Source organism: Papio anubis, chromosome 7 (genome assembly GCF_008728515.1).
Source record: "Papio anubis isolate 15944 chromosome 7, Panubis1.0, whole genome shotgun sequence".
Lineage (NCBI taxonomy): Eukaryota > Metazoa > Chordata > Mammalia > Primates > Cercopithecidae > Papio > Papio anubis.
Genome location: NC_044982.1, coordinates 52,437,916 through 52,463,915, shown reverse-complemented (window position 1 = coordinate 52,463,915; position 26,000 = coordinate 52,437,916). Strand labels below are relative to the sequence as shown.

At 38.6% G+C, this 26,000-nt stretch overlaps 1 protein-coding gene across 4 annotated transcripts in view; it reads right to left on the bottom strand.

The window, feature by feature from the left end:
* Positions 1-26,000, bottom strand: part of BMP4 (bone morphogenetic protein 4) — a 255,091-nt gene that overhangs the window by 91,349 nt on the left and 137,742 nt on the right. For 3 of the 4 annotated variants that reach the window (XM_017960327.3, XM_017960325.3, XM_017960328.3), the window contains one exon: positions 11,088-11,177. The exons of the other annotated variant lie outside the window; for it this stretch is intronic. The gene's annotated coding sequence lies outside the window, so the exon portion shown is untranslated. The remainder of the gene's footprint in view (positions 1-11,087; positions 11,178-26,000) is intronic. 4 annotated transcript variants of the gene reach the window in all.

Here is a 26,000-nt window from a genome sequence, read left to right as displayed (position 1 = left end):
TTATCACCTTTTAATTCTACACCTATCTATCTGTCCCTCAGAAATCTCCCAGAAGTTTGGTTAAATAAATAATATTTAATCAAATCACTGAAATGATTTCTAGAGCCCAGCGTAATCAAATGAATCTTCTTCATAGTTTATCCCCTAGTTATAAGAGCTGTTTTAATATAACTTTAGTATCACATCCTTAATAGTATAAGGAGGGGTGATATAGTCTATTATTAACCAAACTTTCTGTTAGTCCAATACATACATGGAGTCCAGAAGAATACACAAACCTGTCTTTTACTTTGGGCTTGAATTATATCTTTCAACTTTATGAGTTCATTTATGGCTGAGAGGCATGTTCATTCTGCTCTACCTTTCTCCAGATCTTAAAAATGTATGGGTCCTCCCACACAAGCCCTAAAGAGCATCACCCATGTGGCAACCCCTCTCATAGGCACCCAGAAATCAAATTCCTCATCTTTGGATCCCCTCCTCCTTTTCTCCATAGCTAGAGAGGAGCAGAAAGATTAATGCAAGCAAAATGACACCCATTGATTAATACCACTGAGTGCCTAGTAAAGGCACTCAATAAACTTTATTTAATGGGTAAATTAAAATGGAGTCTCTTCCATAATATAGGGGCTTCTAGAGAGGCTTTTTGGAGAGTGTGGTTTAAACAGAGGCATCAATATTGTTTGTGATTTAGCCAACTGCAGAAGTAACAAGGGGAACAGGCCAGAAATAATGGCAGCATGAAATAAGATGTCTTACATGAACAAAAGAGTAGTGTATTGGAAAGAAACAGGAATAACTTAGTGCTGCAGAAGTGTGGAGTGTGAAGCAGAGAGGTTAGCAGGAATCAAATCAGCATGGCCCTTAGCAATGGGGAAATGTTGAAGGATTTTAAGAAGAAAATTGGCATTGCTTTGCATTTCAGCAAAACCGCTTTGGAGACAGTTAGGGGTGTGGATTCAAGATAAGAGACTGGATCAAGGAAGACAGGCTTGTTATGAGTTCCTCGAGGAACAAGAGGCCATGAGATTTAAACTAGTTAATCCATTCCCAAACGCACTAAGTATGAATTTCTACATTTCAAAGTACTCTACGGTGTTGACTTCAAGTCAACCAAGTGCTGAGTCGTGTACCAGCCAGGCAGTGTAAGGAAAGGCTGTCCCAGGTTCCCCATCCTTTCACAGAAAGGGAAGGTGGCAGCAAAGACCAGAGAGGGGCCTGACTGTGGGATGGGGCTGAACTTAGTCCTGAGCCTAAGCCAACCTCCAACCCCTAGCTGGTGCTCCGAGGGAGGTCGTCCAGTTCTTTCCCAACCGCTTAGCCTTTATCATTCTGACAGGGACTCCAAAACCCAGAAGAGCCCTTACCAAGGTCACACAGTGACTAGCTAGGAATAGTCCTAGTGGTTCCTGGACCCAATTCCATGCCCTAAATACCAGATGACAAAACCCGGTGCATAAAAATAGTTCAATTAAAATCTAAAATAAAATCATCACTTACTCTCGAAAAGAAAGCTCGCACAGTATTTCAGGAAAATGTCATGAACCTGAATGAAACTGTAATTTGGGAAGTTGTAAAAATATGGTTGCACAATTCCGAGGGCCAACGCCTATCATGTGACCCTGAACCGCGGGCTCCGCCCTGCTGTTCCACCTTGCCTGACTTGTGCAAGGCTGCGTGCAGAGGGAAACGAGAGTGGGAAGTCAGCTACCCAGGATGGTCCATTTAACAGCTGATCTGCTGGGACCAGTGCCTAAGAAGTTAATTTCTAGCTTTGAGATGGTTTCTGGTAATTGTAGGTAATTTAAAATGTAATTGCAATTTAGTTTTAAAAAATGTTTGCAGTGTTTATGCTCATCACTCTAATTTAAGGTCTAGAATGTTGGATGAACTGCACTTGAGTACACGCTCATTTTGCATCTTCCTGATTTTACCACCAGTGATTATAAAAACAGCCTCAGCAAACTCAGTCTGCATTGCAAGACAGATGCTGCAAAGTTCAGATATAAAGTTTCACATTTCTGGAAGGTTAACTATTGAGCATGTTAATGATTATTGAAGAGATGAAGAAAACCACAAGGCTTCAAAATGCAAAAGCCTCTCAAAAATATCCAGCTTCCTCATGTTTATAATAAAGCCACCTTTTTTTTTTTTTTTTTTTTCAAAGAAAGACTATGGTTGAGCTCAGTGTGGTCTGCATATAGGCTTAATGGAGGAATAATTACACGAGGCTGCTTGTGAGTAGGCCAGTGGAGCTTGCATCTGGGTTGTATGTTATAAACTGCTCTGTGCTAAGCCAGGGCATCTACAGCTTTGCAAGGTTCACAGAAATTTCTTACCACAGTGAGAGCATACGTTTTAAAAACAGAGAAATTCTAAGCTCTATTGTGTGTGGATTTATACAGAATTTTCTAAATAATCCAAAATATGGGTAGGACAGCTACTTAATGGCAGGCATCCCAGCAATTATTTAGATTCCAAAGCACCATCACGGGCCTAATCAGCCATTGTTGCGGACCTAGACCACTGGAGCTAAATGAGAAAACAGCTGAAATGAGCACTCAGTCTAATAACCTCACATACAGTCTCCCATCTCCCAGCTTGCAAAACTTAATAGAATGGAACTGAGGGCTAAAGCAGTACTGCATTGCCACAGCAATTACACCATGTTAACACTGGCATTGGAAATCACATTCTGAATTTGAAAACTCAGGGTCAATAGTCAGAATTTGCAGCCCTAGTATCAGAGGCCTGTCTTGAAACACAGGCCCAAATTAAAGCTGATCACTAAATAACACTATTTAGATAGTGGAGATTATCTACCTACAAAGTTTTAAAATGGAACTTAGAAGTTTAATGATTGGGAAAATAAAATGTGTTCCAAGTTAGTCTGGCTGTGCTGATTCTGGCTCGGCCAAAAAAAAAAAAAACTTATTATTTTTAATGATTTATTACATACCCTTAAAAAATTTCAAATATTACAAAAGTGAATATTAAATTTTTCTCCAATCTCAAATCTCTGTCTTCTAATCTCCTTCTCTCAAGATAGCCCGTTACCAGTTTTCTGAGAATCTATGCATGTCTAAGTATGTCTTATATGTGCCACACACACACAGCGGTGGCTCCAGAATTTCTATGGAGGAGAGACTTAGGGGCTGCAATCTGATTGGATGTGAGTATCCTACATAAAGCTGCATTTGCCTGGTATTTTACATAAATAAGAATATATAAATTTGAGCACTTAAAGACATAAGTACAGCAAGGAATTATAAAGCATTGAAAAAATAGGAATTCACAAGTCCATACCAATAATAGATAGTAAATAGTAAATGAGTGAGGGAAAGGAAACCCTGCGCTGCAGTGAAATGTAACAGCTGTCTGGTGAATGTGGAAAGAGTACTGGCGGGGAAAGACCATCACTTCACAACCATGACGGTCAAGATTGGGTCAGACAAGAGTCGTCGATGAATGCTACACCTACCAGGAAATTTTGATAAGAACCAGAATATTTGCACCATTTTAAAGTGCCACCTCACAGACTGCTTATTAGTTCCATGAGTGGGGAGTCAGTCGGGGGCGGAGTGGCAGGGGGTGGATGATAAAAGTCCCAGTTTTATAAAATTGAGAATTTGGACAATATCTTGACTAAGTCATTGAAATTAACATTACCAGTGAAGAACAAACATGATACCCTGAGAAGGACACATCACCTATGCAGAATGCATAACTTCAGTCTAATCACAAGGAAACATAAGATACACCAAAACTAAGTTATGTTTTATTAAAACCAGTGGTGGGGGAGGGGTAGTGATGAGGACTGTATTCATTAAAAATGTCAATGTGATAAAAGACAAAGGCTGGGACAATGTTCCAGACTAAAAGGGGCTAAAGAGACATGATAACCAAATGCAATACTAGATCCTAGACTTGGTCTGGTTGAGGAAGAGAAAAAATACTTCTAAACAATATTATTAGATCGATGGATAGAATTGAAATACAAACAGTAGATTAGATAAAAAAGCAACTGCAGGATTAATTCTGCTGCTTCTAGCACACAACCACCCCACCCTCATTCCTGCCAAGCTCTGAGTGGCCATACTCTTCAGGAGAGCTTGAACTTCTGCCTACAAAGTTCCTTCTTTGCCCAGGGAACCAGGAGGTGGGAAAGCTGGTGCAGAGTAAGTGGTTTCTGCTACTGGAATTAAGTGCTGTTTTAAGTTTTGCTTCAGGACCTGGAAGTTTAGACTAGGTCAATGATACAGGCCAAAGAGTAAAGCTCTCATAGAAACTGCAATACAAATTCCTTTCTGGTCCTCTCTGACCAACTTATGCTAATCTCACTGAAACCTTCATCTTACCCTCTTTTTTCTGTTCATTTTAAAGCCAAACTCCATTCAAGGAAAGAATAGTACATGGCAAATGTAGGCAGGTGGCTAATAATTGCTTGGTAAATAAACAAAAATGAATGAATGAACAAACAAGGTAAATTTAGGCAGTGCTCTGATACCAAAGACTATTAGTATGATTTATGAGGAAACAACAAAAAGAAATGTTTTTTTCTACCTTAGCTCCCACTGAGCTGTGTTTAAGTAATATAGTCATTTCCCTATATTTACCTCCAAATTAAGATACCTTTCTGTTTGAACTAGTATTAAGTCTAAGACTACAAAACAGAGTAAAAAAAAAGAAAAAAAAATCCTTTAAGGGACACATGGCAACACAATATTCTTGTCAGCTGGCCTTTTCATCAGATAGATGAAAAATGGGAATTTAAACCTATAATATTAGGACACTATGAGAATTGTACACTCACATGGAACCTTGAGATAAATGTGCACATGAGGAATATGGGATAGAAACTGGGAATGGTTATGAAGAAAATAAAGGGTTCGGAAAAGCAGAATCCATAATTCAGCTTGGCAGAGACAAAGGAAAGTGAATTAACACTCATCAGGCCGTTGGGATTACCCTTCTTCCTGGGATGCAGGAGGAAGTCAATGTGGATGAGGGGCTGGTGGCACCAGGTGAACATCCACAGCTAGGCTCTCCAGCCCAGTGATTTGGGATATTTGGAAATTTGTCCCCAAAGGCAAGAAAAAGTACAAGCAGAGAAGTTAATGTTTCTCGAAAAAAAGAACAAGCACACACACAAATGTCTGTGGATCTAAGGGAAACGGTCTTGCAAGGGTATCTGGCCACCTTGAACACCCAGCAACCATTCCCATTTTTCTACTAGTACTTTGATTTTATGGTGGAGAAATAATCCTTTCTCTACTGAATGCATTATGCTGGGGCTATCACTTAAATTGTGTATTTCAGGTACCTGGCATGTGTAGTAGAGATCAATAGATATATTCATTGAATGAATGAATGAATGTGCCCAGCTTTCTTCTTGCCAGGCCAATGACACAACTTTCTGCCTGACATTTGGATCTTAAGTATAATCTGGAGACTAAAAAATGCCAAGAGCAGATTCATTCTAGTAGAGATGTTCTAATGACAGACCACCACTCATTTTCGTTTCCTAGATCTAGGACTTCTCTGTCATAGTTTCTCTCCTTTCCAAGTCAGATGACTAAGCTATCTCTTTTATTCTAAGAATTATCATATAAACTTCCAATAAACTCTTGCTCTGCTTCAGTTATCCAAAGTTCATTTCTGCTGCTTATGAACAAAGAACCATGACAGACACACATTTCCCAGGCTGCCCCTATGGAATATGCCAATTACTATCTCCAAATATGGGCTTAGTATAATAATGAGATGGTTAGTGGAGGTTTATGGGTTTTTTTCTTATTTTGTTTCTATGTGTCTCTGGGTGATCTCTTTAAATACACTCAAGGACAAGAACTTGAGGAGTTGAAATAAGAAACATTAGCTATTTGCATTCCCCTGCAAGAATTCCTTATTAGTGTGTCTAAAAGTATCTATTGTTCAATAAATATTAGAGTTACACATATTTATGTTCAGATGCCACTTATTTTTAGATTAATTTCAAAGGGTATATTTACAATTTACCCATTTCCAAAACCCCACCTCAGCTATTGCAAATTTTCCCTGCTTTTATGTCCAATCAACAATAGTTTGAAGCAGATTTTACTTCTGAATTTTCAACTAGTTATGTAAAGAACAAATCTAAACAAGCCCTCATGCCATCCCTTTTTTAAAATATAGTTTAAACACCGGATTTTATTTAGCAGCTTAGTTTATTTTGATAGAAAAGCCTGTAGAAAATGATAGTTTCTATTTTGTTTTCAAGTGGTTATTTTTTAAGTAGTTAAAAAATATCCACTGGTACTTCTTATTGTTTTGCCATGATTTGAGTGCCTAGGACAGTTCTGAGCACCTAACAGATGTTTAAGAAATAGTAATTAAATTAATGAACAGAGAAATGTTTTGTTATTTATTGTGGGGCTATTTTGGTTGAATCATCACTAAGAGGTGGCTAAAGGGAATCTATCACATAGCCATTTGAAAGTTATAGGGCACACTTATCACAGCAAATTGCTATTTTTGATGCTTCCACAAACTTCCCACAAAATTTTTAGTGTCCTAAAATGGTTTCATATAGAAGGAAAGCCTGAACTCCTGCCTCAGATCACCCTGTGGTAGGATTTATATTCCACAACTCCCCCTGCTTAGGGACCTCACCCTTGCCCTCAGCATCAAGCTATAAGTCTAGACTTTATCTGAAACAACACTCTTTCTTGGCTCCTTCCTCTTCCCGATCCTATTTCTCTTATTACCTTATAGGTTTTTCTTGAAGAGCAGCCAAGTCCCTATCTCAGGCTCTGTGTCTAGTGAACCCAACCTAAGACACTAATGTGCTACTAATCTGAATAGAAATCTTATATAACAATACCTGTGAACTTTGTTGCCTTTGAATTTAAAATTTTGCCAAAGATGTTGATAACTGCAAAGGATATACCATCATTGTACACAATCAACACAGACAATGACAACTATATTTAGGGCCTTCTATGTAGATGCTATCTACCATGAATTTTATTCACAATCTTCTTCAGTAGGCATTACCATTCATTCTTCCAAAAGGAAAAAAATATTAAAAGTCAATATATTAAATAATCGATCCAAAGTCAGACAATGACTACATGGCAATTGATTTAGAGTGTTCTCTGAAAGATCTCACAGGTTGATCATAAATGTCCCAAAACACTATGAAAGAAAATGACAATGTCTAACTTCCTGTTCATCAGTACTTGCAGAATAAAGCATAAGTAGTCAATTCAGAAATGACTGATTTGTTTTAAGGCTTACCCATGAGATTTAAAGCAGATTTCCTTTTTAAAAAAATCTTGTCTCAGCCACATTAACTCCTCTGTTAATTACCAAAAACGAACGAACCTCTCCATAGTCAAAAAGATGGAGCGATGTTGTTAAAATAATATTTTAGTTTTAGAAGAAAGTAAAAATCAAAGTAAGGAAAAGAGCATATAGCCCACTCTCAAACAAAACTACATATTACCTTTATTAGGAAATGGCATAGAGTAATTATAAGCAGCTTCACAGGCCGTCAGCCTCAGACATCCACCTTCCTCTGATGAGTCTGTGTGCTTCGTCATCAGTGAGTTATCTTAACTTTTCTTTCTTTTTTAACTTCGATTTTAAGTTCAGGGGTACATATGCAGGTTTGTTATATAGGTAAATTTGTGACATGAGGGCTTGTTGTAAAGATTATTTCATCACCCAGGTATTCAGCCTAGTTCCCAATAGTTATTTTTCCTGAACCTCTCCCTCCTCCCACTCTTCACCCCTCCATAGGCCCCTGTGTCTGTTGTTCTCCTCTTTGTGTCCATGAGTTCTCATCACTTAGCTCCCACTTATAAGTGAAAACATGCAGTATTTGATTTTCTGTTCTTGCATTAGTTTGCTAAGGATAATGGCCTTATCTCAACCTTTTCTAAGTCTATTTTTATGTTCAGGCTGGCCTATCTCCTAAGTTCCATTCCCATCAAGGAAAGCAGCACTACATGAATGCAACCCTAATAAAGCCAAGATACACATTGTTCAGGCCCAAATAGGTCATATTTTAAAAAGGACAGTCGGAGGGGAAAATAAGTCTCAAAGAAATTCATGTGTGAAGTGAAATAGGCCAAACACAAAAAGACAAAAATATTGTCTGGGTCCACTCATATGAGGTACCTAGAATAATCAAATTCATACAGACAGAAAGCAAAATAATGGTTATGGGAGCTAGGAGGAGGGGGAATAGGAAGTTAATGTTTAATAGGTAGAGTTTCAGTTTGGGAAGATAAAGTTCTGGAGATGAATAGTTGTGATGGTTGCACAACAATGTGCATGTACTTAATGCCATTGAAATATATACTTTAAAAAGGCTAACATGAGAAATTTTATATTGTGTATATTTTATAATTTTAAAAAAGAAATTCAATGCTTTTCTTGCATCTCTTGAGAGATGCTAATGAGATTCTAATCAATAACATTCCCATCCTTGTCATGTATTTTTAAAAAATCTCTTCCCAATTTTCTCAAAGCTGCACATTCACCAACATCATTCTCTTCCAAACCCACCCCCAAATTTCTTAATACTGCACTCTGGTCACTACTTTATATCTTCCCCTTCTCCTCCCTTTCCTCATGAGCCCACACCATTTAAGCACACAAGAGATAGAACCTCTATCCAGGGGCAGAGAAAAGAAAAACTATGAGCAAGCAAGGTCCTCCACAGCAGGCAGGAGAAGGAAAAAGGCTAGAAGTAGGCACCAATAGTAATTTAATTTCATCACACTCATTTTATTCTATCCTTAATCTTTATCTAGCTTCAAGTGCTGGTAATCATCTGAGATTTGGTGAATGAATCTGTATTTCACCTTATGTATTGACATTCGTGATTTCAGTCTTCATTCAGATCATGCCTTAGCCCCTTATTTATCACATGTTTACACACTAATTAGAGGTTTTAGCAGTGGTTCTCAACTTTTGCTGTTCATTAGAATTACCTGGGGGAGCTTTCAAAAGTTAAGGCCACAACCCATAGCAACTAAGTCAGTGGGATCCAGGTAACTGTATTTTTTAAACTCCCAATGGGCAGCTAAGTTTGATAATCAGTGTTTTAGGGAAGTGCATCCCAAATTTTAATGTGCACATCAATTACATGGAGATCCTGTTAAAAGATCTGATTCCGATTCAAGAGGTCTGGGAAGGAGCCCCAAGATGCTGCATTTCAAATGAGTATCAAGGTAATGCTGAATTGGCTGTTCTTGGACTCCACTATGAATAGTGAGGCTTTAGGGAGCAAGAACCATTCAAGTTTCCTTTCTTAATGGAGCATTTATTACATAATACACAGCCAGTGATGGTGAAGTCACAACTGAGCCTCCCAGCATAAAGGTTCTGAAAGATGACTTGAGCCACAGCTGTGGTGCCCTGGGGACTATAGCTGCACCTCAGTTGCAGCTGTGTGTGTGTGTGTGCGCGCGCGTGTGCGTGCGTGTGTGTGCGTGTGTGTGTGCGTGCGCATGCCTGTACGTGTGTGCGTGCATGCATGTGTGCACGCGCGTGTGCATGCATGTGCGCGTGTGCGTGCAGATGTGTGATACATATCTGTGTGCGTGTGCGCATGCCTGCAATGTGTGTGTGCATGTCTGTGCGTGTCTGTGTGCGTGCGTGTGTGCGTGTGTGTCTGTGCGTGCGCACGTGGGTGCATGTGCGAGTGTGTGTGCATGTGTCTGCGTGCGCATGTGTCTGTGTGCGCGTGCACGTGTGTGCGTGCATGTGCACGTGTGTGCGTGTGTCTGTGTGCGTGCATGTGTGTGCTTATGCATGCGTACGTGCGCGCACGTGTGTGTACGCATGTGTGTGTGTGCTGATTCAGCTGCTCTTCCTCTGCTTGTAGGTTGGTCTAGGTGGGAGCCCCAAATCAGCCATCGGCCACTTTTAAATTCAGGATCTTTAACAAGTTATTCAATTCTCTAACCCTCAGTGTCCTCATGTGTAAAATAGGGATAACAATGTCAACTATTTCACTGGGCTTTCCTGAAGATTAAGTGAGATACTCGTGTACAGTGCTGGTATGAGGCTTGCCATTAAACATGTCTGTCTTTATTTCTGCCCTGGCTGTCAATGAAGAACCAACTTACTAATTCACTGTCTACCTCAAATGTCTGTTTACAGATTCAGCTAACTGGTGGCTTCATTCTATGCGCTTTTTACCTCTGTCCCCACTACCAACTGCTGACTCCTTGTAAGTCCAGGTTTGCATTCCTCAGGAGTGGATTTGACTGGTTCAATCAGTCACCATCCACTATAGGCTATCCCAGTAGGACTCTGTGTTTGCACAAAACAACTTCTGTGGTAGAGCAGAGTGAATGTACAGATTGGCTTCCTTTGGTTAGGATTTGACTTATACTAGGCTACAGTATAATTTATATATAAGAAACCCTTAGAAAGAAATGGGCATATGGCAGGCAATCTAAGACTTCTTGGGAGAGAACAGTGGAGGTACCTTGCTCAACTTGCCTAGTACACTCAGCAAACATTTACTGAACATCTAATACATGCAAGGCATTCATTGTAGCCCCATCCATTGGGATCTGGGCTAACACCTGTATTTCTTTGTTCCAGATAGGAAGAGTAAAATACCCAGAGTTCCATTCCTTTTTGTACAAAGGGTAAAATAAAAATACCAAGATCTTTTCTCACTGAATACTGCTTTGGATTTGTAACGAATTTTGTGCTCAGAACTGCTACTCCAAAAGGAACAAAGATAACATCTCCAATTCTCAGAATTTGGTAAGGGGATAATAGCTAACATTGAGTGCTTATGATACACCAGGTACTGTTCTAAGTGCTTTATGTGGCTTAACTCATTTAATCCTCATAACAACCTTATCATGAGGTATTATTATCCCCATTTGGCAAACGGGAAACTGGGGTTAAAAGATGGCCAGTTCATACAGCTAGTAAGTAACAGTGCCAGGTCCCATCTCCAGTGGCCTGATCCAGAACCTCCACTCTATCTGCACTTCACTGTGCAGTGTCTCTGGCCCTGTCTAGAGTCTGCTCAGATTGATGGTGGCACAGCTGCTACATCAACATATACCCACCTTGATTTTTGCAGAGATGTCTCACAAATTGTAACATTCTCATGTATATACCATGGAAATATATATAACAGCTGGCCTTCTAGCGGGGACCTAAAAGGATATTAAAAGAGAAACTTGCAATGCCTACTGTTTATGTCAAAAAGCAAATCATTCATAAACCTCAATATTATTACTATTATTTGGAATCAGTAACAATTAAAATTTGCTGCTTTCTTGCATATATATGTCATAGGAACTTTTTGTGGTTGCCTAGAATCTGAAGCTCATTCCTATGTGGGGGAAGAATGCACTGTGCAACTTCCTAACGACCAGATTTTTCCTTTTTCTTTCCTCCTGTCAAACTCTCTAGGCCAGACATGTGACCTAGACTTTAATCAGTCAGATATTCCTGCCCAGAACTTGAATACCAAGAAATAAGGTAAGTGGAAGATTCATCCTGAGGACACAGGAGAGGGCAGCAAGGCCAGTCACACCAGCATCAGGAACCAGGGGCAGCTGCAGCATTACATCTGCCAATTGTTGCTGGGCATGATGTTGGCTGAGGTCTGCTGCCTAACTTCTCCCTAGGACTACAATAACAAAGTACAGGCATACCTTGGAGATACTATGGGTTCAGTTTTAGACCACTGCAATAAACCAAAAATCACGATATAGCAAGTTGCACATATTTTTTGTTTTTCCAGTCCATAGAAAAGTTACATTTACACTGTTGTGTAGTCTATAATTAAAAATACTTTATTGCTCAACAATGCTAAAAATCATCTGAGCCTTCAGAGAGTCATAAACTTTTTGCTGGTGGAGGGTCCTGCCTCAATGTTGACGGCTGCTGACTGCTCAGGGTGGTAATTGGTGAACTTGGGGGGGCTGTGGCACTTTCTGAAAATAGGGCAAAAATTGAGTATGTACATCAATTAATGCTTCCTTTCATGAAAGATTTCTCTGTAGCATGAGATGCTGTTTGATCGCATTTTGTCCACACTAGAACTCTTTTAAAATTGGAGTCAAACCTCTCAAACCCTGTTGCTGCTTTTCAAATAAGTTTATGTAATATCTTTTGTTGTCATTTCAACAATGTTCACAGTATCTTCAGGAGTAGATTCCATTTCAAGAAACCACTTTCTTTGCCCATGCATAAGAAGCAACTCCTCATCCATTCAAATTTTATAATGAGATTGTTGAAATTCAGTCACATCTTTAGGCTCAACTTCTAATTATAGCTGTCTTGCTAGTTGTATCACTTCTGGCTTCAGTGGAGGAAGTCTTGAAACCCTCAAAGCTGTACGTGTGGGTTGAAATCAACTTCTTCAAAACTCCTATTAATGTTGATATTTTGGCCTCCTCCTATGAATCACAAATGTTCTTAAATAGCATCTAGAATGGTAAATCCTTTCCAGGTTTCACATTTACTTTGCCCAGATCCATCAGAGGCTACAGCCTTACAAAATGCATTTATTAAATAATAAGACTTGAAAGTCAAAATTACTCCTTGATCCACGGGCCATAGAAAGGATGTTGTATTAGCAGGCATGAAAACAACATTCATCTTCTTGTGCATCTCCATCAGAGCTCTTGGGTGACTAGGTGTGTTGTCACTGAGCAGTCTTATTTTAAAAGGAATCTTTTCTCTGTGAGCAGTAGATCTCAACAGTGGGCTTAAAATACCCAGGAAACCATAGGTGTTTTGCCATCCAGGTATCGTTGTTTCATTTGTAGAAAACAGGCAGAGTAGATACAGCGTAATTCTTAAGGGTCCTAGGATTTTCAGATTCATTGACGAGTATTGGCTTCAACTTCAAGTACCAGCTGCATTAGACCCTAACAAGAGAGTCAGCCTAGCCTTTGAAGCTTTGAAGCCAGATATTGACTCCTTCTTTCTGTGAAAGTCCTAGATGTCATCTTCCAATAGAAGGCTGTTTTTTGTACATTGGAAATCTGTTTAGTGTAGCCACCACCATCAATAATCTTAGCTAGATCTTCTGGATAACTTGCAGCTTTTCCATCAGTGCTTGCTGTTTCACCTTGCACTTTTATGTTATGGAGATGGCATCTTTCATTAAACCTCACGAACCAACCTCTGCTAGTTTCCAACTCTTCTTCTGCAGCTTCCTTACCTCGCATAGCCTTCACAGAATTGAAAAGCATTAAGGCTTTTTTCTGGACTAGGCTCTGACTTAAGAGAATGTTGTGGCTGGTTTGATCTATTATCCAGACCACTAAATTTTTCTCCTCATCACCAATAAGGCTGTTTCGCTTTTTCATTCATGTGTGCACCAGAGTAGCATTTTTAACTTTCTTCAAGCGCCTTTCCTTTGCATTCACAGCTTGGCTGTTTGGTGCAAGGAGTTTTCAGCCTGTCTCAGCTTTCAACATGCCTTCCTCACAAAGTTTAATCATTTATAGCTTTTGATTTCAAGTGAGAAATGCGTGGCTCTTGGAACTCTTGGAGGCCACTGTGGGGTTATTAATTTGCCTAATTTCAATATTATAGGGAAATGGCTGGTCAGTGAAACAGTCAGAAAACACACAACATTTATCAATTATGTGCCTTATTACATGGGTGTGGCTCGTGGCACCCCAAAATAATTACAACAGTAACATAGAAGTTTACTGATTACAGATCATGATAATAGATATAACCACAAGAAAAAGTTTGAAATATTACAAGAATTAACAAAAGTTTGAAATGTTGCAAGAATTAACAAAATGTGACGCAGACACATGAAGTAAGCACATGCTGTTGGACAAATGGTGCCAATAGACTTGCTCAGCGCAGGGTTGTCACAAACCTTCAATTTGTAAAAACCGCAATATCTGCAAAGTCCAATAAAATGAGGTATCCCTAACCACTAACTGGGTAGCTTTAAAACTACAGAAACTTATTTTCTCACAGTTCTAGAAGTTAGAAATCTGAAATCAAGGTACTGTCAGGACCTTGCTTGCTCCAAAGACTCTAGGAAAGATCCATTTTTGTCTCTTCTAGCTTCTAGGGCTTGCTGGCAATTTTTGGCATTCCCTGGTTTGTGACAACAAAACTCCAATTTCTGCCTTCATCTTGACAGGCCTTCTTCCCTTCTTTGTCTCTGTGTGTAAATCTCCATTCCTTTCTCTTACAAAGATACCAGTCACTGGATTAGGAACCATCCTAATGTAGTATGACCACATTTTAACTTGATTATATCTGCAAAGACTCTATTTCCAAATAAAGTTACCTGGAGATATCTGGGATAAGGAGTCCACCATATTTGGGGGTTGGGGTGGAGCACAATTCAACCCATAACACCGATATCCCTGCCAAGTTTCTGGATCTGGATCTCCACCCATCCCAGTGACCCTGTGGGTCATCCAGTATTTTTCTTATAAGGTAACCCTTAAGCAACACAGGTTTGAACTGCACAGGTCCAGTCATATGTGAATTTTTTTCAATAAAATTCACCCCCAGTGTGCCTGCCTCTCCTGCCTCCCCCTTCACCTCCTCTACCTCATCTGCCTCTGCCACCCCGAGACAGCAAGACCAACTCTTCCTCCTCCTCTTCAGCCTACGCAACATGAAGATGATGATAAAGACCCTTATGATCACCTACTTCCACTTAATGAATAGTAAATATATTTTCTCCTTATAATTTTCTTAATAGCGTTTTCTTTTCTCTAGCTTCCTTTTTTGTAAGAACACAGGATATAATATACAACATATGTGTTAATCGACAGTTATGTTATTGGTAAAGTTTTCGGTCAACAGTAGGCTTTTAGTAGTTACATTTTTGAGGACTCCAAAGTTATGTGTGGATTTTCAACTGCATGGGGGTTGGCACCCCTAACCCTGCATTGTTGAAGGGTCAACTGTACACTCTTTTTCTACTTAAAATCTGTGGAATTAGTTTTGCTGCTTGCAACTATTGCAACTATAAACCCTGACCTGTCTTATCTCTAATTCAATTTCCTTGACCTCCCATCTGAGAGTCATCATCAAGATTCACTAGAGATGAGCAGAACAGTGACTTTCTGATGACAAAGACCCATTTGCTTTAAGCCCAAGGTGAAGATTCCCATCCCACTCTCTGAATCAAGCAGACTGAGGAAGTGACATCTCAGGCCCATGTTGAAGAATTCTCATTCACCAGTCCCAAACCTCATTACTGAAATGCCAGCAGAACCTTTTGATTTCCTAAATTATGAGTTTGTTCTCAAGCTATATCTCATTCTGGAGCAGAATTCAACTAATTTTTGCCTTTGGGGCCTATGGATGGTGTGAGGGCTGTTTCAGTGGAAAGGACCACACTGCTTGCATTAGATCTCAGAGATGTTGCCCCAGTCTGTATAATTTTCATCAAGTCATGACAGCAGCACCAAAGGGGCTAGCCATAATTTCAATTGTGTTTGGTCTAAAATTTCCAAAGCCTCATCAACGCTCTTAGGAACAATAACATTATGCCAGAAAGAGCTGCAGAGGAAACAAAACATTATGGGGTTCTAAGAAACATGGTAATAAAAGACAGCTGAATTTTAAAAGAAAAAAAAACTATGTCATTGACTTTAAGGAAATAAAAACACATTTAAACTTACTGAATAAGTCATCTTCACAAATGGCCGTTAGGAGAAGAGTGGTAATGTTACTTTTTGATTTGCCCTGCTATGCTTCTTTTTATGCCCTGCCCCTTGCCAACTTCATGGAATTGTGGTAGGGCTAGGGACCACATAAGCTTGGAACTGCCTGAAACTATCTTTGCCATCATTTGTAGAAAGCCTGTTTGAGAATGAACCAACCCAGGAAAGAAGAATCAAATAGATATATACAAAGTTATTATTTCATTGAGTCCCTCAATCTAGCCATACCTAAAAATATCCATTAAACTTCAAAGATTTTTGAGTTAATAATTTGTGTTTGTTTGTTTAAGCTGGTGTGAGTTTGAGCTCTAGCCTTACAAATGACAATGTGCTATCAAGTGCCCATATCTATTTTGACCTAATTTCTTTGGACTGCTATTGGCAAGGGACTATTGTGTTGAATGAACCACAGATTTCAACTGGGATGATGGTTTCTGAATTTCTGTCATCTGGCACACTGTTGGAAACATGTGCACACAAAAATACACACATAAGCTAATGGAGAAGCACGTTTGTCAGGCAATCTTTTGGCGCATGCATATTATTGAATTATGATTACACCTAAGGGCATGACCAACAGGAAAGTAAATCAACTAACTGGAGGAGCAAAGTCATTTATTCTATCCAACTCGAGCTCTGTACATCCTTGCCTTACCACATCAAACCAACAACATGGGAATTTACCTTCCTGAGCTTCAGCATTGTCTGTTTTTTTAGTGAAGCTGTGCGATTACATCTCGACTCAGCATGTTCACAAACAACATATGGGTAACATGGCTCCTAGCTAGACCAGTCTCCTATACCTCTCATCCTACTTCTCCCAACCCAGTTCTTCCAAAACCCATGGGACTAGCCTGAACGTCTTCATTCATTCACACGTTTATACAATAAATAAGTACTAGGCACTCACTATGTGCTGAGCCCAGGTGTAGGCACTGCGAACTCAGCAATGAACAGAATAGAGTAAGATCTTGCCCTTGTAAAGTTTGTACCTACTTCTACTGGGAGAAGATAGCCAACAAACAAATTTTATGTAGATATATGTTAGATGGTGATAAATGTTATAGAGAAAAATTAAATGGGGTCAAAATGAGAGGAATGCAGAGTGAGTGGCTATTTCACATATGGTGAAATTGTGAACCTTGTAGGTTACTGTGGGAAGACTATGCCAAGCCAGGGGAACAATATGTGCAAAGGCACTGAAATAAGAATATCGAGGAGGCCAGTGTAGCTGAAGAGGAGGTAATAAGGGGCAGTGAGCTAGAAGATGAGGTGAGAGGTGTTAGAGAGGGAAAGGGTGACAGAGAATATTTGGAGCATTTGTATGTCATGGTAAGAACTCTGGGCTTTATTCTATTATTTAAAAAACAAACGAACAAAAAACCATGGGGTGCTATAAGTAAAGGAGTCACATAACCTGACTTAAAGTTTTAAAGACTGTTCTGTCCACTGTGTTGAGAATATAACTGGTATTAAGGACAGAAGCAAGGATACCAAGGAGATCATGAAAATAGTAGTGCAGGGGGTAAGAAGTAGTTGAATGTTGGATATATTCTGAAGGTAGAGACACCAACAGAATGGGATGTAAGCAAAAATTTTCATAAATCTCTCCAAGAGTTTTGGCCTAAGCAACGAAAGAAATGGAATTGTCAGTTACTGTGATGCATAGATTTAGAAATGGGGAAGGAATCACAGTGTAGTTATAACATATTAAGTTTGAGATACCTATCAGATATGCATGTAGAATAGATAATTAGCTAAATGAGCCTGAAGTTAAGGGAAAATTTCTGGACTGGAGACATATATTTGGGAGTTATCAGAATATAGATGAAATTAAAATCATGGACTGGATGAAATCACTTAAGAAGTGGGTCCATACAAAGGAGAAGAGAAGAGGTTTAAGGACTATGTTGTTGAGCAGCCTGATGTTTAGAGGTGGAGGAGAGAGGAGGCCCAGCAAAAGAAAATGAGAAGGAACAGCATGTAAAGCAGGATGAGAACCAAAAGGTTCTTGGAGCGCAAGTTAAGGAGAAAAGAACCACAGCAACATTTCAGGAAAGAAAGAGTAGTTAATGGGATCAAATGCTGAGATAGGTCAAATAAGATCAGGACTAACAATTACTACTGGATTTGGCTACAAGGAAGTCATTGGAGTAGATACAAAAGGAACAAGAGGAAGTAAATTGGAAATAGGTACTACTGACAACTCTTTTGAAGAGTTCGCTGTATACAGCAATAGAGAAATAGAGCTATAGCTGGAGAGAAATGTGGGGAAAAGAGAGAATTTTCATTTAAGACGTGCAGAATTTCAGCATGTTTGTATGCTGTGGGGATGATCCATTAGAGACGGTAAATTTTGATGATGCAATGGGGACAGGAGGCAAGTACTGGAACAATATTCTTTAGTAGGCAAGACCAGTAGAGCCTAGTGCGCAACTATAGGAGTTAGCCTTAGGTAGATATATAGATAATTTATCCGCCGTAACAGAAGGGAAGGCAGAGTATAAAGATGAAGACGCATATAGGTGAATAGATGAGGCAACAGGATCATGTATAAATCTTCATCTGACTGCTTCTATTTTCAAAGTAAAATAGGAAGCAGATTCATCAGCTGAGAGTGAGGATGAGGGAAAAAGTTGCAAGGCTTGAAGAGGTGAAAAGAGTTGCCTAGGAAAGTAGGAAAAGCCTGAAATAAGACAATGTGATAGAACCCCTGCGTGGCACGAAGGGCCTGCATGGGTCAGTGGTCATCTTCCTACTGTGGGTTTTGGGCACTATGGTGAAGGGGATGATGTCCACAGGTGTTTGGAGTCAAGGGTGGGAGTGGGCAGAAGTGAACAGTCATTTACTTTTTTAAAAAATTGTTTGTTTGTATGTTTGAGAGCTCTTTTGCCCAAGCTGGAGTGCAGGGCTGGCTTCATGGCTCACTCGAGTCTTGAACTCCAGGGCTCAAGTGATCCTCCCACCTCAGCTTCCCAAGTATCTGGGACTTCAGGCACGCCACCACACCTGGTGATTTTTTTTTTTTTTAAATAGAGATGGGGCCTCATTGTATTACCCAAACTGGTCTGAAACGTCTGGCCTCAAGCCTCCTGAAGTGTCAGGGTTACAGTGTGAGCCACCATGCCTAGCTGTGAGCAGCCATTTAAAAGTAAGCTAAGATTTAAGACATAGAAGTAAACACAGGTCTACAGTACAAATGTGAAAAGTGCCTGAAATCTTAAAGGCAAAAAATTAGATATAATTTGAACATACTCTTCGAAATAAAATCAGGGAATTTCACAACTTAAAATGAAAATGACCTTAGTGATTTTCTCATCTGAATTGACTTTACAACATTTGAAAATCAAGGGCCTATAAAAGTAGATGACTTGTCCAAGACCACAAGCTTAGTTAGCAGAAGACGCAAGTCTAGACGTTAGTCCTCAATCTTCATCCACTAGTCTTTCCTTTCTCATTTAGTGGCAGAGGACAAGGAAATTTCAGGCTGGTCCTCTTTTATTCATTGCATGTCCAGGCCTTCCTTTCTCTTCATTGTTCCATCAGTTACCTTCCATAATGAAGTCCTCTTCGTATCTCTCACAGTCACCCAGCCTCCTCTCAGCACCTCAGCCAAGTGGGTACTTCATTGGAGCTTTAAATCTAGTGCCTTAACCTGGATTGAGAGCCCAGTCTCAGGAAAGTATGAGTTGGGCTTCCCCTAGAAGGAAGAAAGGGGGGTTGTCTCACCAAAATTCAACAGCTGATTTCTCTAGACTTAACAGACAGCACCGTGGTGCCCAGGTGCCAGTGATAAGGGCACTGCATTCTCTTAGCCCTACTTTTGTTCTGGTCAGAGAGAAGCACAAGACATTTTTCAAGCCATAAGCCATATGTGCTCTTTGGACCAACAAACATCAAGCCTTTGCATTAAGAAGAAAATAAATCTGAACCAACAAGCTTGGGTACAGCCTGCAGCTTGTGTCCCATCTGAATACCATTTGAGCACAACTGGTTAAAGTTCTTCAAATGATGGCTCTTGTTATCTATAAAATTAAGACTAAACCAGAGATCAAGGAATTTCAACTGGAAGCTATATCCTGTCTCCAGTCTCCCATCTTGGTGTAATTTAAGTGAGTTACAGGCCCCTTTAAATTCACTTATTTAAAACAGATACTCATCCAAAGAGGCACTCTATAAACATTTGGCACATCTTGATGAGCACTTCAATTGTCCTTCAAAGGCAGTGGAAACAACCTCAAAACCAATTACTTATGCTCGCCTCCAAGAAGTCCATTAATTGGAATGAGGGCCTGCCTCTGGCTGAGTGTGTCCTCTCCTTTCTTTCATGTGGAACAATTGTCCCTTCGGAGAAACAGTAGTACAGTTTCAGACAATCTTTTAAAATGTATACCTTATTTATATAGTATAGAGGTAAAGGGTATTGATGTGAACTAGGAGTTAACGTATGTAACAAAGTATAGAGTCTTATGTCTGTTCTCTCTTCTCCTGGTTGAAACAATTTAAAAAGTGAGAAGAAATTTACACACCTTGATTCCCCACATGCTGAATGAAATACTGGGAATAGAATCTCCTAAATAAAACAAACCTTTTTAAAAAAGCTTTTATTATTTATCTTTTAAAATCTTTGTGAGTACATAGGTGTATATATTTATGGGGTACATGAGATGTTTTGATGCAGGCATACAATGTGAAATAAACACATCACGGAGAATGGGGTATCCATCCCCTCAAGCATTTATCCTTTGAGTTATAAACAATCTAGTTATACTCTTTAAGTTATTTTAAAATGTACAATTAAGTTATTATTGACTATAGTCACCCTACTGTGCTATCAAATAAATAGTAGGACTTGTTCATTCTTTTTATTTATTTTTTACCCAGTAATCATTCCCATCTCCCTCCCCTCGCCCCCGCCCCAGCCCCCTGCTACCCTTCCCAGCCTCTGGTGGCCATCCTTCTACTCTCTACGTCCATGAGTTTAATTGTTTTGATTTTTAGATCCCACAAATAAGTGAGAACATGCAATGTTTGTCTTTCCATGCTTGGCTTATTTCACTTAACATAATCTCCAGTTCCATCCCTGTTGTTGCAAATGACTGCATCTCACTCTTTTTTATGGCTGAATAGTACTCCACTGTGTATATGTACCACATTTTCTTTATCCATTCACCTGTTGATGGAAACTTAGGTTGCTTACAAATTTTAGCTATTGTAAACAGTGCTGCAACAAACATAGAAATGCAAATATTTCTTCAATATACTGATTTCCTTTGGAGTATAGCCCCAGAACTGGGATTGCTGGATCACATTGTAGCTCTATTTTTAGTTTTTTGAGGGATCTCCAAACTGTTCTCCACAGTGGTTGTCCTAATTTACATGTCCACCAACAGTGTACAAGGGTTCCCTTTTCCCCAAAACCTTGCTAGCATTTGTTATTGCCTGTCTTTTGGGTATAAGCCATTTTAACTGGAGTGAGATATCTCATTGTAGTTTTAATTTGCATTTCTCTGATGATCAGTGATGTTGAGTACCTTTTTTATATGTCTGTTGGCCATTTTTATGTCCTTCTTTTGAGAAATATCTATTCAAATCTTTTGCTCATTTTTCAATCAGGTTATTAGATTTTTTTCCTGCACAGTTGTTTGAGCTCTTTATATATTCTGGTTGTTAAGTCCTTGTCAGCTGGGTAGTTTGCAAATATTTTTTCCCATTCTGTGGGTCATGTCTTCACTTTGTTGATTGTATCCTTTGCTGTGCAGAAACGTTTTAACTTGATGTGATACTATCTGTCCATTTTTGCTTTGGTTGCCTGCACTTGTGGGGTATTCATCAGGAAATCTTTGCCCAGACCAATGTCTTAGAGATTTTCTCCAATGTTTTCTTATAGTAGCTTCATAATTGGAGTTCTCAGATTTAAGTATTTAATCCATTTTGATTTGATTTTTGTATATGTCAAGAAATAAGGGTCTAGTTTCATTCCTCTGCATATGGATATCCAGTTTTCCCAGCATCATTTATTGAAGAGACTGTCTTTTCCCCAGTGTATGTTCTTGGCACCTTTGTTAAAAATGAGTTCACTGAAGGTGTGTGGGTTTATTTCTGGGTTCTCCATTCTGTTCCATTGGTCTCTGTGTCTGTTTTTATGCCAGTACCATGCTGTTTTGGTTACTATAGCTCTGTAGTATAAATTGAAGTCAGGTAATGTGATTCCTCCAGTTTTGTTCTTTTTGCTTAGGATACCTTTGGCTATTTTGGGTCTTTCGTAGTTCCATATGGGTTTTAGAATGTTTTTTTCTATTCTGTGAAGAATGTCATTGGTATTCTGACAGGAATTGCATTGAGTCTATATATTGCTTTGAGTGGTATGGACATTTTAACAATACTAATTCTTCCAATCCATGAACATGGAATATGTTTCCATTTTTTGGTGGTCTCTTCAATTTCCTTCATCAGTGTTTTATAGTTTTCATTATAGAGATATTTTGCTTCTTTGGTTAAGATAATGCCTAGGTATTTAATTTTATATGTGGCTATTATAAATGGGGTTACCTTTTTTGTTTTTCACATTGTTCACTGTTGACATATAGAAATACTACTGATTTTTATACGTTGACTTAGTATCATGCAACTTTACTAAATTTGTTTATCAGTTATAGTTTTCTTGTGGAGCCTTTAGGCTTTTCCAAACATAAGATCATATCATCTGCAAACAAGGATGATTTGACTTATTTCTTTCCAGTTTGGATACCCTTTATATCTTTCTCTTGTCTCAGTGCTCTGGCTAGCACTTGCTGTACTATGTTGAATAACAATGGTGACAGTGGGCATCCTTGTCATGTTCCAGATTTTAGAGGAAAGGCTTTCAGTTTTTCCCCATTCAGATGATACTATCTGTGGGTCTGTCATATATGGCTTTTATTATGTTGAGGTATGTTCCTTTTATCCTCGGTTTTTTGAAGGTTTTTTATCATGAAGGGATGTTGAATTTTATCATATGCTTTTTCAGCATCAATTGAAATGATTATATGGTTTTTTCCTTTATTTTGTTGATATGGTATATCACATTGATTGATTTGCATCCATTGAACCATCCTTGCATCACAGGAATAAATCCCACTGGGTGATGATAAATGATCTTTCTAATGTATTGTTTATGATTTCCTTGAATTTTATTGAAGATTTCTGCATCAATTTTCTTCAGAGATGTTGGCCTGTAGTTTGCTTTTTTGATGTGTCTTCATCTGGTTTTGGTATCAGGGTAATACTGGCCTTGTAGAATCAGTTTGGAAGAATTCTCTCCTCCTCTGTTTTTCAGAATAGTTTGAGTAGAATTGGTGTTAATTCTTTAAATGTCTGGTCCCAGGTTTTTCTTTAGTGGGACACTCTTTATTATGGCTTTGATTTTGTTACTTGTTATTGTTCTGTTCAGATTTTGGATTTCTCCATGGTTCAATCTTGGTATGTTGTATGTATCTAAGATTCTGTCAGTTTCTTCTATATTTTCCAATATATTGGCGTATAGTTGTTCACGGTAGCCACTAGTGATTCTTTAAATTTCTGAAGTATCAGTTGCAATCTCTCCTTCTTCATTTCTAATTTTATTTATTCAGATCTTCTCTCTTTTTTTTTCTCAGTCTGGCTGAAGGTTTGTCGATTTTGTTTATCTTAAAAAAATAACTTTTTGTTTCTCTGATATTTCATATTGTATATTTTCATTTCAATTTCATTAATTTCTACTCTAATCTTTATTATTTCTTTTCTCTCCTAATTTTGGGTTTGGTTTGCTCTTGCTTTTCTAGTTCCCTTAAGATACATCATTAGACTGTTCATTTGAAGTTTTTCCTCTTTTTTGATGTATCCACATACAGCTGTAAACTTCCCCCTTAGTACTGTTTTTGCTGAATCCCACAGGTTTTGGTATGTTGTGTCTCCATTATCATTTGTTTCAAGAAATTTTCCATTTACTTCTTGATTTCTTCATTGACCCACTGGTCATTCAAGAGCATATTGTTTAATTCCCATGTATTTGTATAGCTTCCAAAATTCCTTGTTATTAATTTATAGTTTTATTCCATTGTGATCAGAGAAGATGCTTACTATTATTTCAATTTTTTAAATGTTTTAAGACTTGTTTTGTGCCCTAACATATGGTCTGTCCTTGAGAATGATGCATGTGCTAAGGAAAAGAATGAGTATTCTGCAGTTCTTGGATAAAATGTTCTGGAAATATCTATTAGATCCATTTGATCTATAGTACAGATTAAATCTGATGTTTCTTTTTTAATTTTCTGTTTGGAAAATCTGTCCAATGCTGAAAGTGGGGTGTTGAAATCTCCAGCTATTATTGTATCTCTCTTTAGTTTGAATAATATTTCCTTTATATATCTGGGTGCTCCAGTGTTGGGTACATATATATTTAAAATTGTTATATTCTCTTGCTGAATTGAGCCCTTTATCATTTTATAGTGACCTTTGTCTCTTCTTATATTTTTTGTCTTTGAAATCTATTTTGTGTGATGTAAGTATAGCCAGTCCTGATCTTTTTTGGTTACCATTGGAATGGAATATCTTTTCCCACCCCTTTATTTTCAATCTATGTGTGTCTTTATAGGTGAAGTGTATTTCTTGTAGGCAGCAGACCAATGGGTCTTGTTTTTTCATCCATTCAGCCTATCTGTGTCTTTTGATTGGAAAGTTTCATTTACATAAAATGTTATTGATAAGTAAGGACTTAACTCCTGCCATTTTGTTATTTGTTTTCTGTTTGTTTTGTGGTCTTCTCTTCCTTCTTTCTTTCATTCCTGTCTTCCCCTAGTGAAGGTGGTTTTCTCTAGTGAATGATTTAGTTTCTTGCTTTATATTTTTTGTGTGTTCACGGTATGATTTTTGATTTGAGGTTACCATGAGGCTTGCAAATACCACCTTATAACCCATTATTTTAACCAGATAACAACTTAATACTATTTGCATAAACAAGGAAAAAGAAAACTATTAAAAACTCTATGCTTTAACTTTGTCTCCCCGCTTTTTAACTTTTTGTTGTTTCTCTTTTTTTCCGAGACAGAGTTTTGCTCTGTTGTCCAGGTTGGAGTGCAGTGGCATGATCTCGGCTCACTGCAACCTCCACCTCCTGGGTTCAAGCAATTCTCCTGCCTCAGCCTCCTGAGTAGCTGGAATTACAGGCACATACCATCACGCCAGGCTAATTTTTGTATTTTTCAGTAGAGACAGTGTTTCACCATGTTGGCCAGGCTGGTCTTAAACTCCTGACCTCAAGACCCACCCACCTCGGCCTCCCAAAGTGCTGGGATTATGGGTGTGAGCCACTGTGCTTGGCCTGTTGTTTCTCTTTATATCTTATTGTACTATGTCTTAAAACATTGTTGTAGTTATTATTTTTGATTGGTTCATCATTTAGTCTTTCTACTTAGGGTAAGAGGAGGTTACATACCACAGTTTCACTGTTATAATATTCTGTATTTTTCTGTGTACTTACTATTGCCAGTGAGTTTTGTACCTTCAGGAGATTATTTATTGTTCATTAATGTCCTCTTCTTTCTGATTGAAGTACTCCCTTTAGCATTTCTTGTAGGATACGTCTGGTATTGATCCCTCAGCTTTCGTTTGTCTGGGAAAGTCTTTATTTTTCTTTCAAGTTTGAAAGGTATTTCCACTGGATATACTAATCTAAGGCAAAAGGTTTTTTTTCCTTCAGCACTTTAAATATGTATTGCCACTCTCTCCTGGCCGGTAGAGTTTCCCCTGAAAAGTCTGCTGCCAGACACACTGGGGCTTCATTGTATGTTATTTCTTTTCTCTTGCTTGCTTTTCGGATCCTTTCTTTATCTTTGACCTTTGGGAGTTTGACTATTAAGTCTCCTTTGGAGACTACCTTAGAGGTCTCTGACAGACACACTGGGGCTTCATTGTATGTTATTTCTTTTCTCTTGCTTGCTTTTTGGATCCTTTCTTTATCTTTGACCTTTGGGAGTTTGACAATTAAGTCTCCTTTGGAGACTACCTTGGAGGTCTCCTTAAATTTGCTTAGTGCTCCATAACCTTCCTGTACTTGGATATTAATATCTTTCTCTAGATTTGGGAAGTTCTCTTTTATTATCCCTTTGAATAAACTTTCTACCCTTATCTCTTTCTCTACCTCCTCTTTAAGGCCAATAACTCAGATTTTCCCTTTTGAGGCTATTTCCTAGATCCTACAGGCATGCTTCATTGTTTTTTATTCTTTTTTCTCTCCTCTAACTGTATTTTCAAATAGCCTGTCTTCAAGTTCACTACTTTTTTCTTCTGCTT